Source organism: Neltuma alba, unplaced genomic scaffold (assembly GCF_004799145.2).
Source record: "Neltuma alba isolate B1F8T4 unplaced genomic scaffold, ASM479914v2 tig00012582_pilon, whole genome shotgun sequence".
Lineage (NCBI taxonomy): Eukaryota > Viridiplantae > Streptophyta > Magnoliopsida > Fabales > Fabaceae > Neltuma > Neltuma alba.
Genome location: NW_021637034.1, coordinates 181476 through 196358, shown reverse-complemented (window position 1 = coordinate 196358; position 14883 = coordinate 181476). Strand labels below are relative to the sequence as shown.

The 14883-nt window shown below is 31.2% G+C and overlaps 1 pseudogene; it reads left to right on the top strand.

Moving 5' to 3' along the window:
• The first annotated feature begins 3474 nt into the window (after window positions 1–3474).
• LOC114728925 (coatomer subunit beta'-2-like) overlaps window positions 3475–14883 on the top strand; it is a 48200-nt pseudogene continuing 36791 nt past the window's right edge.

The window sequence follows — 14883 nt, the reverse complement described above, 5'->3', positions numbered from 1 at the left end:
TTAGTATGTGGTGTTTTATTTATTTCGTTGCTTGTGTTCATGAATTAGATAATTTCCAAATTCAGCATCAATAATATTGTTAATTAAGTAATTCAATTTCTAAATACATAGCTCATAGTTTCTCATGAGTTAATTTAAATTTGTTAGTAGTAAATCGAAAGTGATATAGACATTTTTAAGAAAAAAAGTGTTCAAACCAAGCTAGTTAAGCACTTTTAAAAATTCTGGATAAAAACGTTATATATTTGAAACTTGATCACAGTATAAAAACGTTATGCTCACATTTACATGTTCTCTATTTGAAGTATTCCTTTAGTTATGCATTTAATAGTATAGAAAAGATAATCAGGTATACATTTTTTTCTAATTAAATTAATTTATACTTTTCTATCAACTGAAAATAATTAAATTGGACAGCTAGTAATATGGATACTGATAAATCAAGTTTTTATATATGTTATGTACGCAATGTTGCACAAATAATATGCACATTTTCAAATTTTAAGTTTTATGCTGGTATAAGGTAATGTTGTTTACTTAATTAGGTACTTAAGAATCCATTAAAGTCCCTTCGGCGACATCCGATAAGAATCCAATTATAAGTGGTTAATCCATGGGCCAGTCAATCAATGAGTGAACACCATAAAAATGGCACAATATTGAAGACAAATAGATAAAAGCAAAGGAGAAAAAAGAAATAAAAAAAGGCTTTGGACTTAACATAGTTTGGGGGGGGGGGACAAATTAGCATTCACCTATATGTTATGAGTCTTAAGCATGATATTCTTCAGAATTACTAGTTGTTTTTTTTCCCCCAACTAAGAAACAAGCATTTCCAAGAATACAAGGACATATATCATGAAGTATTAATATTAAAGGAAGAAAACATATTGTACTTTATATTTTATTGGAGATAATGTTAATTAATTAGTTTAGCCGTGAAAGTTGTCTTTTTTTTAATTAATGTACAAATTGTATTACAAAATAAATCTTATATTTGGGGCTGGAAGGACTGCAAAATTAATGCCAATCATATAATTTTAATGAATGTTTAATTCATTGTCCTCATTATTTTCTCTAATTTCATTTTGATCACTCTTTTTAATTGATTTCTTGTAATGTTAAATCGTTTTCAACTAGTGACATGCTAATATTATTCAATATATAGCAATTGGCCAATATATATATATATATATGTATATATATGTATAACAAATTAATTTAGTTTAGTAGTATAGCACATATAGGTTGGCAAAAACAAAGTAGTATTGTACATAGGCAAAAAAATCTTTATTCCAAAGTTCGTCAAAGGTTTATTTGTTTAGGGTGTATTTAGACTAGTAATAGGAGAAGTTACTTTTTGTCGATCTGATTTTTGTAAAAGTCAAATTAGGTAAAAATAAGATAGTATGATGTGATTTATATTTAGATTCGCTTTTGCAAAAAAATCAGTTTAAAAAAGCTGAAACTTGTTTGAATAATTAACGAAAAAGCAAGTTTAGATGTAAAGTGACTAAAAAAATATATGAATTTTATTATATATAGTATATGTGTATAATGAGATAATTTTAAGAAAAATATTAAAATCAAAATCATATTTTAATTATTATTTTTATATTAACAAATAAAAATAACAATAAATAAATTTGGGTGCCATGGTCATTTTCTATACAAATAGAACTCTTTTTGAGACGAGTGAGAAGGTATAATTTTCACCTCATCATAATACATTAGAGAAGCTACAAAAAATGACTTTAAGGTAAAACAAACTTCTTTTCATGAAACTCTTTTGTTTTACTAAGATCCCAAACAAAAAATTTTAGCCTAAATGAGAAGTTAGTTTGGGATCTCAAAATATGATCCCAAACACAGCCTTATTTATTATATCAGATGTCATATGTCATAAGTTTAGTTCAATCATTTGTCTCACATTAAGTATTGTAATCTCCTAAAATATTATAAATTAAAGAGAGAAAATTTAGTATTAAGTTGATCCAAAACTCAATTATCTCTTTCTTTTTTCCTCTTACTTTATGGAGACTCTTTTGGTATTGAGCTTTGAAACTATTTTTTCGTTTTTAGGGGCTCATTTGGAGTTACTTAAACAAGCATGTTCTACATAAATCTTACCAAAACTCTTCTTACATACTTATTTTATATTTAGTAAATCACTATAGAGAATCTGCTTATAAGATATCCCAAACAGCTCCTTAATCATCAAGCAACACTACTTTTGTCGCATTTTGTTTTTAACATTTTGTTGCTTCACGTTGTTAGAAGTTGTTTAGGTTTTCATCCAATTATCATACGTTTCTTGTAGGATGATTAAGACTCTAACACGGATTTAGCAAAAACTTTTATCCCAAAACTTACGGCTGACTAACTTATATATATAAGAGGGGCTTGCTTAATTCTGTTATCTGTCTTTATGTTTTTAAAACAATTCAATAGAGTAATTTTTTATAATAACTTTTAAAATTAAAAAATTATAAAAAATCTGTTCGGCTCATTATTTGGAAAAATACTTATAAAATGGTGAAATGAAGGGTGAAAAAATAATTTGATTTATTAGTATGATTGCCATTAATGAAAAGACAATATTCTTTTCACTTTAATTTTGTAGGAAAAAAAATTAATAAAATATTAAAAAGATGTTCTGATTTTTTCCAAAACAAATTTTAATTTTTTATTTTTAAAATATATGATAGACAACATATTTTCAACCTTGTTATGATTAAAATACCTTCATTAAGATAAGAGTTATTTAAAAATTTCTAAAAATATTTTTTATGCAACACAAAACTAATTCTAAGACATATATTTCAAACTTTCTAATATATTATAGAATTTATTAATTTTCAGTGTATTATATAACTGTATAACTTTGACTTTTCATTATTATAACTTTAACTTTTCATTATTATAACTCTAACTTTTCATTATTAAAACTTATTTATGTAGGTTTCTTTTAAAATATCAAAAACCATATTCCTTTTTTTTTTTTATAGCAACCTAAAAACATATTTTAAACATGCATTTTTTTATCATATAGTATAAGTGATATGAGTTTCAAAGATTGTATGAGTAATTTCAATTCATAATTTAAAACTTCTAGACATATTTTTGCCACAAATGTTTATAAACACATTTAGTAAAATATATATCTATAAACAAAATTAGTCAAAGTTTCAATTAAGTTTTTTATATCTACCTTAACTAATTACTTGAATTTTTGTCCCAATATAATATAAACAAAAAAAACAAAAAATTATTTGCAAAAAAAATAAAATTAAAGAAAATAAAAATAAAAACCTTAAATTCTTCAAAATTAGGATTAAGTATGATAAAGGGCATATCAGTGCAATAAAACTTATTTAAATGTTTTTTAAAATATTCTGAATAGAATTAATAGTTTGGATTTAAGTGTATATTTTCAAAACAGAGGAATAGTTCATGCAATTAAGGCAAATTGCAATGGATATTAGAAGACACATTTTCATGGATGAAATCTATGAAACGGGCATGGGACTATACCAGACCAAAAGTTGCGTCCATACTCTAGAAGGCCACACACACAGTGTATCTGCTGTATGCTTTCATCCTGATCTTCCCGTAATTATTACTGGCTCAGAGGATGGTACAGTGCGCATATGGCATTCAACAACTTATAGGTACTATTCGTTATGCACATTCATCTCTTATTTTTTTCCCCCCATATGATCTGATCACTCTCTTGTCAGGACATTTTTTTTTAATAAAAAAAGAAGAAGCAAAAGAAAACAAAGAGCGCATTATTTTTTCTTCTTTATTATTACCGTGCCTTGGACAATGCAGTGTGTTCTGAACATCATGACATTCAAGTGCCTTGCTCATATGCTACTTTTTGCCACTTTCATTATTATGATTCAGTTTTGAAAGTGTTCATTTCTTCATTGGTAAATACAAATGTCTATACTTGAGACTCCTTTGAATTTGATACTTACAAATTGGACAATGTCGCCCGTTCTTCTGTTTTCTATTTTTCTAAATTTTATTGCTTGCCTTGGTGCACTTTATAAGATGTTAGACTCATTTAAAATTGTAATTGAGATTATTAATAATATATTGACCATTGATTTTAATATTTTATGTTGATTTGATCCACTTACAGACTCGAGAACACATTAAATTATGGTCTTGAAAGAGTTTGGGCTGTTGGACATAACAAAGGTTCACGTCGGTGAGTCTCGTTGCCAGTAGTTTCTTAAGTAATTCTTTTTCTTGGCTGTGAAATTATGTAGAGTTGGGATGATAGCGTCAAGTCTTCTTATGAAGTCTGCATGTTTGATAACTGATGTGAGAAACTGTGCATCACAAAACTTGTTTGCTTCAATCTTTCCATCAACTGATATTCTCCTCTACTTCTTCTAATCTTAAACCTCCAAAGGGTCTCTTCTAATCGTATCCTCATGACATTGAATTTCAAAACTTCTTCATCTACAGGGTTATGCTTGCTGTGATGAGGGAACTATTATGGTCAAACTGGGCCGGGAAGAGCCTGTGGCCAGCATGGACACCAGTGGGAATATTATTTGGGCTAAACACAATGAAATGCAGACAGTTAACGTAAAGAGTGTAGGAGCTGATGTGGAGGTTTGGGTTCATTCCTACCCTTAACTTTTCCGAAAGATGTGAAGAACAATTAAAAAGCCTGATTATCATGATTACGTTATTTCTAATTTGATTTGTATGATTCAATATCACTTGGAACTTAAAATTTTAGAATATTAAATCATACATGAAATCTTGTTTGCCTCAGTTAATTCACAGGAATCCTTGGAGTCACGCAATTCCCATTGATTTTAATGATTCTGGCTTTTGCAAATGTAGCGATGTTTCACAAAGTCTGCGGCTTTGCATTGAGTCTGATGCAACCTGATTGCAGGAGTCTTTAATTTCCCCTTTTCCCCCCTATGATTTATGTTAGGGAATAACTGCAAAATTGGGTCCGCATATCACAAACCCATCTCCTTCTTTGACCCTATTTCATTGCTCTGGATTTTTCTTTTGAAGCCCGAATGTTCTTCTGAAAAATTAGACCTTGTATCCTTCACCTTTTTTTTTTTCAAATGAAATGTTTGCCATTTCAAATTTGTATACATTTGATAATTACTGTTATTTAAATCTGGCTATGTTCATACAAAGTTGATTTTTGGCTATACAACATGGAGCTTTATTATGACTTAAATTGATTATTTTTCCTTTCCATAAAACATGCTTACTACGCTCTTCATATGTTAGTTGGCTATAAAAAATTTTATCTCTGTATACAATTACTTTGCTTCTCAGGTTGCTGATGGAGAAAGATTACCTTTGGCTGTTAAGGAGTTGGGCACCTGTCGTCTCTACCCACAAGTGAGTAGGAATCATGATTTTATATTAGACTGCATTCTTTCAAGATGCTTCTCAGTCTTTTTTTTTAAAAACAGAAAATTAAAATCATCATTCTGTTATAAACTGACTTCAACGAATAATCAAGGAGTGATCAGAGGAGAATACAGAACTGTATTCTCTTAATTAGATACTAATACAAGGGTGACGGCCTCTATGTATAATTATTTCCTTGGACACTTTTGTCTGGATCTATGGTATGAACGCCATCTGGGATTCTCGGTACAAATAAGAATTGTTGCAACCATGTATAGGCTATATTATTTGATGTTAGACATTGTACTTCAAGGCGATGAAAGTGGTCTTGTGTTGACAGAAATGAGCTTTAGGTTGATTGCTTTTCATGCGCAGTTTCTCTGTGTATGCTGTGATTAACTTGTGATCCACTAATATCGTTTCAGAGTTTAAGGCACAATCCAAATGGGAGGTTTGTTGTTGTATGTGGAGATGTTGAGTATATTATATGCATTTCAATGGCATTGGGAAATAGGTCACTTGGTTCTGCACTGGAAATTGTTTGGCCTTCAGCAGAGAATATGCTGTCAGAGATAGTACATCAAAGATAAAAAATTTCACAAAAAGTTTCCAGTTTGTAATTCCTTAAGTAAGATGGTAGGAAAAAATAATTTGTTGCTACCTTCTAAAACGAGGAAAGGAAACTAGATTCTTCCATTCCTGTGCTTTTTGCAATGAGTAGGTCTTGATAAAATTAAGCTGGCTATTTTTTTATTTCAAGTGAACCATTATGGCTGAACAATATGACTAGCATGTCTGCTTCTTTTGCCAATGATACCAGTACATTTCCTGTGGGGGTTTTAGCTCTTCGTTTTATTTGAAAATTTAGACGGTAATCATGTCAGATATTTGCTAAATGAAACCTTTTTTTTTTCAATGAATTCCAGGAAAAGAAAAGTATTCGACCAACTTTTTCTGCTGAACGAATATTTGGTGGGACCTTATCGGCAGTGTGATCAAATGATTTCATTTGCTTTTATGATTGGAGTGAATACAGGTTAATCCGTCGCATCGATGTCAATGTGAAAATAGGTGCTTCCATTATATGATGAACAATTTCTGTTTTTTCCTCCCTTCTTCTATTTATAGTTTTATTTTGTTTGTTTATTTTCTGTTGACAGAACCTCTACTGGGCTGATAGTGGTGATCTAATGACAATTGCTAGTGATACATCATTCCACAGTCTGAAGTACAATAAGAGGATTCTGATAATCTGATGACAATTATTTTATTATGAACTAACAAAGTTAGTTCACCCTTTTTCTTTTTTCTGTTTTGTTATTTAAAAGCACAGCTAGCAGTGATATTGACTATTTCTTCTTATTTTTTATTTTCTTTAGCGTCATGGCACGCACATTGCTTTCGGGCTTGATTGAGTACAAGAGTAATGCGTGGAGATTTGGGTAGGGCCAATGAAGTCCTACCTTCAATTCCGAAAGAGCACCGTAATAGGCATGAGGCCAACAGTGATCCTTCTATACTCCTCTTTTTTTTTTTTTTTGGGGGTGCTGCAGGGGGTAAACAGTTTCCCTTTTTTTGTGTGAGAAATTACATTGGTTTGGTAAAAGCAGATAATTACAAAACAATGCTTTACACTTCACTTTCTGCAATTCAGTGCAAATATTCTCAATTTTCCCCCCTTAAAAGTCTTTTCAGCAAAATGGATGTACATACTAATCCCCTGAGTACGTTTGCCAAATTGCTAGAAACTGGAAGTGCATGTTCTGTGTGATTGCAAAATTTTTTGACCCAAGTAAAACTGTTTTCTTATTAATAGATATGTGTCTTATGTCCTTTGAGAGTAATTCTGGGCTGTATCCTGTTCTTAGTACAGAGCTATGTGAATATATAATATTAGCCATGCAGCTCGGGAGACTGGAGGTGGCAAAGGTCATGTAATATGCATACAATCATATTATCTATAGACGTGCAAAATTGTTAAGTTGGGTACTAAATTTGCTTGTTTTTATGGAAGAAATTTAATTTGTCAGTTTATATTTTGATTACTATAACTTTCATATTCTTTTTGTAGAGCATTGCAGGAGAAGTTCCAAGTGAGTCTAAATGGAAGCAGTTGGGAGAGTTGGCTATGTCTACTGGAAAGGCATTTTTTTAGTGAAATGATTTGGTACTGTTTTATCCAATGGTTGGGTAAACTGCATTTTTAAGGCCCTGTTTGTTTAATGCCGCATTGTGAGAAGTGATCTATTGCCTAGGGATTTTATAAAAAGCAAACTATTTTGCATTTGGTTTTAATCATTAAAAAATGATTTATGATTTTGTAATTTTCAGATTTTATGATATCTCTGTCTATTTTTGCATATAGAAATGATTTAGTATTTAGTGATTTTCAATTTTTATTATATCTTTGTATATCCTGTATTTTTATGAACAACATTCTCTCTCATTTACTATATCTGATTATTTTCAAAACCTACTCAAAGTAGCTGCGCAAAATAACCAAAAAATGCTTTTTCTCCCCAGAGATTCTGGTTACTAATAAAAGCTTAAACATGAATTATTAGATTTTAGAAAAGTGATCTTCTCTTAAAAAAGGTTCCAACAAACGGGCTGTGAATGTCCCTACCTGTGTACAATTGTGAGGTCTTCAGTTTTGATAATGTGCTTCTGAATATTATGATGGCTATGTATGCCTTTTAGCCTTCTTGGGTGAAAAAAGTTACGGAGCATGTAATTAGGACCGAATGAAGGCAGTTTGGGTGAAATTTCTACTGACAGGTAGTGTTCAGATGCTTTAGTTTTAGATGCTCATTCTAATGTGTAATTAAGATGCTTGTTGGGAATTTCAGTTTTACTGCAACTCACCGTATTTTATGGTCTTGCAGTTAGAAACGGCCGAAGTATGTTTAAGGAATGCAATGGACATGAGTGGATTGTTACTGCTCCATTCTTCTTTGGGAGATGCCGAGGGAATATCAAATTTTGCTTTTATCACAGGTTAGCCCTAAAGCTGCCGAGTCATTGGCTGATCCTGAGGACTATCCTGATCCTGAGGACTATCCTAATTTGTCTGAACACTAGCAAGTTGCAGTTGCTGTTGAATCTAAAGCTGCAGAGACAAGGTTAGGGTGTTAGAGTGCTCAATTTCCATATGTTTTGTTTGTGTTTGTTCTCATTCAAAGCATTTCAGAATAATAAGCAATATATTCAATCTTTCTTTGCTTTCTTTTTTTTGGCCCTCGGTATATAAGGGGCGTTTGCCCTCTTGCAGGGGATTATGTCAAACATGCTGGAAAGTTATGCGTTACCCTTGTCGATTCTTTCAGAAACATGCAGACTGAAGAAGGGGAGGAGCTTCTTGAGAATGGAGATTCTAATCATGAGGTATACTACTCGAAGATATAACCTCACATGAATCAGTTCACAAAAATAGAATAAAGTTCATGAACTAGATAAGAACTATTGTTTTTCTGTTTTTTGTTTTTGGTTGTGCAAAACTTTAGATTTCCACAAATGTTAGAGTTGGTCTTAGAGTGTTGTTTTGTGCAATTTGTTGTCATTTTGTTACATTTGATTGAAGAGAATGAAGAAGAGCTCAATGCAGAGGAAAAGCAAGAGGAACAGAATGGAGAAGAGGCAGTTGTAGTGGATGCTGATTCTACAGATGGTGCAGTACTTGTTAATGGCAACAAGGCTAATGAAGAGTGGGGTACGAATAATGAAAGAGCCCTGTCAACCTAAAAGCAATTTGTTGGGCAGTGTGAAAAATCCAAATTTTGTCTCTGGTGATTAATTGTTTCTGAAGTGCCGTCTCTAACTCCTATTGACACTTAGCTTTTTACTATGACTGCCTTTGCCGCCTAAGCCCCCCCGATTCTAGTTGCCTTGTCATATACTTTACCACTATTAGTTTTATGTTTGGGAATTAGGTATCTATAGAATAGTGTCCATTGTAAAGTAGGGAACCACTACTCAACTATAAATAACTCCGATTTGATTTTTCATAAATTTTTGCAACTATTTGGCTTGGGATAAGTAACAGTTGGCTGCATTTAGTCGAAAACTTTTTGAGGATGATCAACCAACTGGATTTGACCGATGCTAAATATTTTTTGTAGATTTGGCTACTGTCTAAGATCAGGTTTAAATCAAGATATTTCTGTGGCTATAAATTATATCTTCAAAAAGTTTTAAGCGGGCTTTGAGTGACTTTTTATAGTCTACTCAAGTGCTTTTCTCCGCCTTGATCGTATTGTACACTCATGAAATTCTGGATCCATCCATAATAATTCTCTCATAATTTTGTTAAATTAGATTTCTCCTGAACAGGCCTTTTAGTTTCTTCCCCATAACTTCTTGTTACTGTTACATTTATAGCGTCTTGTGATTGTCCACTCATTAGATTATTGACATTCAAATGATGTTTATTTATCATAAAGGCATACCTATTTCTATTTTAATAGGGAAGGATTCGTTGTTTGTTTGATCTTAACTTTGTTTTCTCTTTTGTTGACAATGCTCACTCCACATCACTAGATCTCATCAAGACAGTCTGTTCCAGCTACAGTGGATGTATATGAGGTAAGAATAAGAGAAAACACTATATTGGATTCCACTTGAACATCCTGATCATGCCTCTTTGTATTCACTGAAAAAATTTCAACCAGGATCTGGTACTGCTTGCTTACCTAATATGGAAAGTCATAAATATGTTTTCATCAACAAAAAAGGACTTCAACTTCAATTAAAATAAATAAATAAATAATGGATCATCAATATACAATCGTATTGTTTTTTCTGACTGGCATATATTAGTATGTGCTGGTAAATATTTAATATATTACCTTCGGCCCTTGATAAAAGATCCATTTTAATGAAGAAATTAAACTACCAAGCAGATCTCATATAAATGAGTCATACGTTTAGGACTAGAGGGAGTAGAACAGATGGATATGGTCCTTGACAACACTACATCATTGCATTTGTGCATCGAGATAATATATGCATTGCATGTCTTTGGATGGCTACATGGAATCCAAATGATCTTTTTTTTGGTCAGTTTCTGTTATCATTTTTGTTTGATTGAATTTAAATATGCAGGTTTCAGTCATGGAGGCCAATGTTGAGACTGTGGAGATCGACTGTTCTCATTTCCTGGTATTGTGTTTTTAGAATGCTGACTTTGGTCATCTTGATTGTGGTATAACGGTATAATAGTATAGTATAGGGTCAGTTTACAATTTACATTTTGTAATATTACATATAGCATTTTTCTGAGGATTCTCACCTCGATAGGCTTGTCCCATTTTGAAAGTAGAAAACTGAGCTAATGATATGATTGATCGTTCAAATTCTAGGTGGTAATATTGGTCCTAAAAATGTTGATTATTGATATTCTTTTTGGGTTGAAACTCGGACCTTTTACAGCGAAAAATAAAGATTCTTTCCCAGAATCTTGTTTCCGTTGAGATTTGTTCAAGCTCTTCAAACCGTATCATGTCTTTCTAATAATACATAGTAAGATAATTTTTTTTTCCCACCCTTCTTTTTTCGTTTGTAAGTTAATTTCTTGCTTTTGAAGTTCAGCCATTTTTCTTGTTTCCAATAATTTATGCATACTTTGATGTGGATTCGTCGCATGAAAGATGAAATTCCATTGTGCCAGTCTCCCTAATGTGTCACTCGCTATTTGCTTTTATAAAAGGACCTCTCCTGTTTGTTCCATCAGATTCCATTTATCATCACTGAACAATTTCATTTACTTTTTAGTATGATCATTAGTCAACCCACGAGTTCAGTGGGTTGGTCTGTTTAATTCACTATCACATCAAAATAAAAGATAAACTCTCCAATTTTTTGGCTGTCTTAACCTTTATATTCAGATGTTAAGTTTCCTAACTCTTAATTGATTTGCCCATTTTTCACCTCTCTTAATCAACATTTTGCATGCTTGGTTCTCAGTTTTATAGTACAGGGAGAATTTCAATAAACCTTCTCAATAGCCAATTAATATCAATCAACCCCCCAAAAATTTTTTTTGAAATTTCACTGTAGCACCTGACTAAAATTTTATGTCTAAAAAGAGAAAAGCACCCTCACTTTATTGTCTTGTTTGGCAGATTCTTGTCATCTAACCATGCTTCAAAGGGTGGCTATTATTGGTTACCATGATTATATATGGAAATGCATCTAGTTATCTACTCCTCCAGTCCTTAATACAAGACATAATTAATTAATTTGAGTAAATTAAAGATGTTAGTTAAATTAGTTAATATGATGTTTTTTCTAAAACACCCTAATCATTTTATTTAATTCTCTTCCTCCCACTCCTACTTGGTTATTATTGAGAGAGTATTAAGAATTAATTTGAGAAAAATCGATAAACATATGAAATAGATTTTATATATGAGACCAATATTAACTCTCAAATTATGTCCTATATTAAGAATCGGAGGAGTACTAAAGAAATATTCAATTAGGAATGACTGAGTTAGATTTCTAATTGAAGAATTTAAATTGGTGGAGATAGGACATTTAAGTTTGAAATATGACTTCTAATTTGCAATTGGGAATCCTATTTCCAAATGTCTCAATGTTTTTTAGAAATTTTTTAAGCATCTAATTGTCATTAATTTATTCTTTCAAGATTTAAATGTCATTATTTCTAAAATAATATATTACTACCTTCAATTCTTAATATAAGACCTAATTAACTAATTTGGAGAAATTAAGAAAGTTACTTAATTATTTAATTATAGCATAAGTTACATGATCCCTCTAAAATTTTTATATGTATTATTATATTATATATCAATTTATAAGTGAGCAAATTAGTTCAGAAAAATGATAACTATAAATAATTTAGTAAATTTTTTTAATTTCTTCAAATTAGTTAACTAAGTCTTATATTAAAGGCTAGAAGTAGTATGATTCTCGTCTCCTAAGTTGAGTAAAATGATTATCAATCCATTACCAATAATAGAGTGGGAATATCTTTGGGAAAAAGACAAAAAAATGCACTCTTAATTTTAGAAGCCCAAAAACGTCCGCTGAATTCAAGAAATCCCATTTTGGTACCATGAGACCAAATTGGGATTATTATGTGAAAGGAAAAGACCAAATTGCCCTTCATTTTAAATATTACTTTTAAAATATCACAGCCCCTACTGGCTGGCTGGCCACCAGATCTCCGGCGGCGGCGGTCATCGGAGCTCCGGCGACCAGCTGACAATTGGTCACCGAAGCTCCGTCGGTCGGAATTTTTTTTTTTGAAAATTTTCACAACTTCAATATAACGGTTAACAACTTTTGTAATGCTATTAACAACTTCAATATAGCAATTAACAACAGTTTTTCTGGAAAATTCAACAAAGTCTGGCAACCGGAAACAATTTTTTTGAAAATTTTTACAACTTCAATATAACCGTTAACAACTTTTATAACGCCATTAACAACTTCAATATAGCAATTAACAACAGGTTTTCTGGGAAATTCAATAAACTCCTGCGACCGGAAACAATTTTTTTGAAAATTTTTACAATTTCAATATAACGGTTAACAACTTTTGTAACCCTATTAACAACTTCAGTATAGAGGTTAACAACAGCTTTTCTGGAAAATTCAACAAACTCCGGCGACCAGAAACAATTTTTTTGAAAATTTTTACAACTTCAATATAACGGTTAACAACTTTTGTAACCCTATTAACAACTTCAGTATAGCGGTTAACAACAGGTTTTTGAGTTTGTTAAATGCATTACTGAAGTTATAAAAAAGCCACTTTTTGAATTTTTTAAAAAACTTGTTGTTAACTGCTATATCAAAGTTGTTAACCGTTATATTGGAGTTGTAAAAATTTTCAAAAAAACGTAATTGTTAACGTTATACTGAAGTTGAAAATTTTTACAACTCCAATATAACGGTTAACAACTTTTATAATGCTATTAACAACTTCAATATAGCAATTAACAACAAGTTTTCTGGGAAATTCAACAAACTCCGGCGACCGGAAATAATTTTTTTGAAAATTTTTACAACTTCAATATAGCGGTTAACAACTTCTGTAACCCTATTAACAACTTCAGTATAGCGGTTAACAACAGGCTTTTGAGTTTGTTAAAGACATTACTGAAGTTATAAAAATGCCACTGTTTGAATTTAAAAACTTGTTGTTAACTGCTATATCAAAGTTGTTAACCGTTATATTGGAGTTGTAAAAATGTTCAAAAAAACGTAATTGTTAACGTTATACTGAAGTTGAAAATTTTTACAACTTCAATATAACGGTTAACAACTTTTATAATGCTATTAACAACTTCAATATAGCAATTAACAACAAGTTTTCTGGGAAATTCAACAAACTCTGGCGACCAGAAATAATTTTTTTAAAAAATTTTACAACTTCAATATAACGGTTAACAACTTTTGTAATCCTATTAACAACTTCAGTATAGCGGTTAACAACAAAATTTTTTTGAAAAATTATATAACTCAAAAACCTGTTGTAAACTGCTATACTGAAGTTGTTAATAGGGTTACAAAAGTTGTTAACCGTTATATTGAAGTTGTAAAAATTTTCAAAAAAATTGTTTCCGGTCGCCATAGTTTGTTGAATTTTTCAGAAAAGCTGTTGTTAACCTCTATACTGAAGTTGTTAATAGGGTTACAAAAGTTGTTAACCGTTATATTGAAGTTGTAAAAATTTTCAAAAAAATTGTTTCCGGTCGCCGGAGTTTGTTGAATTTCCCAGAAAACCTGTTGTTAATTGTTATATTGAAGTTGTTAATGGCGTTACAAAAGTTGTTAACGGTTATATTGAAGTTGTAAAAATTTTCAAAAAAATTGTTTCCAGTCGCCGGACTTTGTTGAATTTTCCAGAAAAGCTGTTGTTAATTGCTATATTGAAGTTGTTAATAACATTACAAAAGTTGTTAACCGTTATATTGAAGTTGTGAAAATTTTCAAAAAAAAAAATTCCGACCGACGGAGCTCTGGTGACCAATTGTCGGCTGGTCGCCGAAGCTCCAGTGACCGCTGCTGCCAGAGGTCCGGTGGCCGGTCGGCCAGTAGGGGCTGTGATATTTTAAAAGTAATATTTAAAATGAAGGGCAATTTAGTCTTTTCCTTTCATATAATAATCCCAATTTGGTCTCATGGTACCAAAATGGGATTTCTTGAATTCAGCGGATGTTTTTGGGCTTCTGAAATTAAGAGTGCATTTTTCTGTCTTTTTCCCAATATCTTTAACTTAAGAGTAAAATACTCTAACCACCTCTCAGTTTTATCTTAATTACATAGACATCCCCTCTATTTTGAAAACTCATATAGACCTTCCTTAAAATTAAAATACAAGTTACACTAACCTCCCTTATATAACTGATATTTCATTTCCATCTATTCAAACTGTTAGTTAACAGTTAATTGTAACTTTTTAAGCTCTTTTTTTTTTTTTACCAAAATAGCCCTCTTTATCATAAG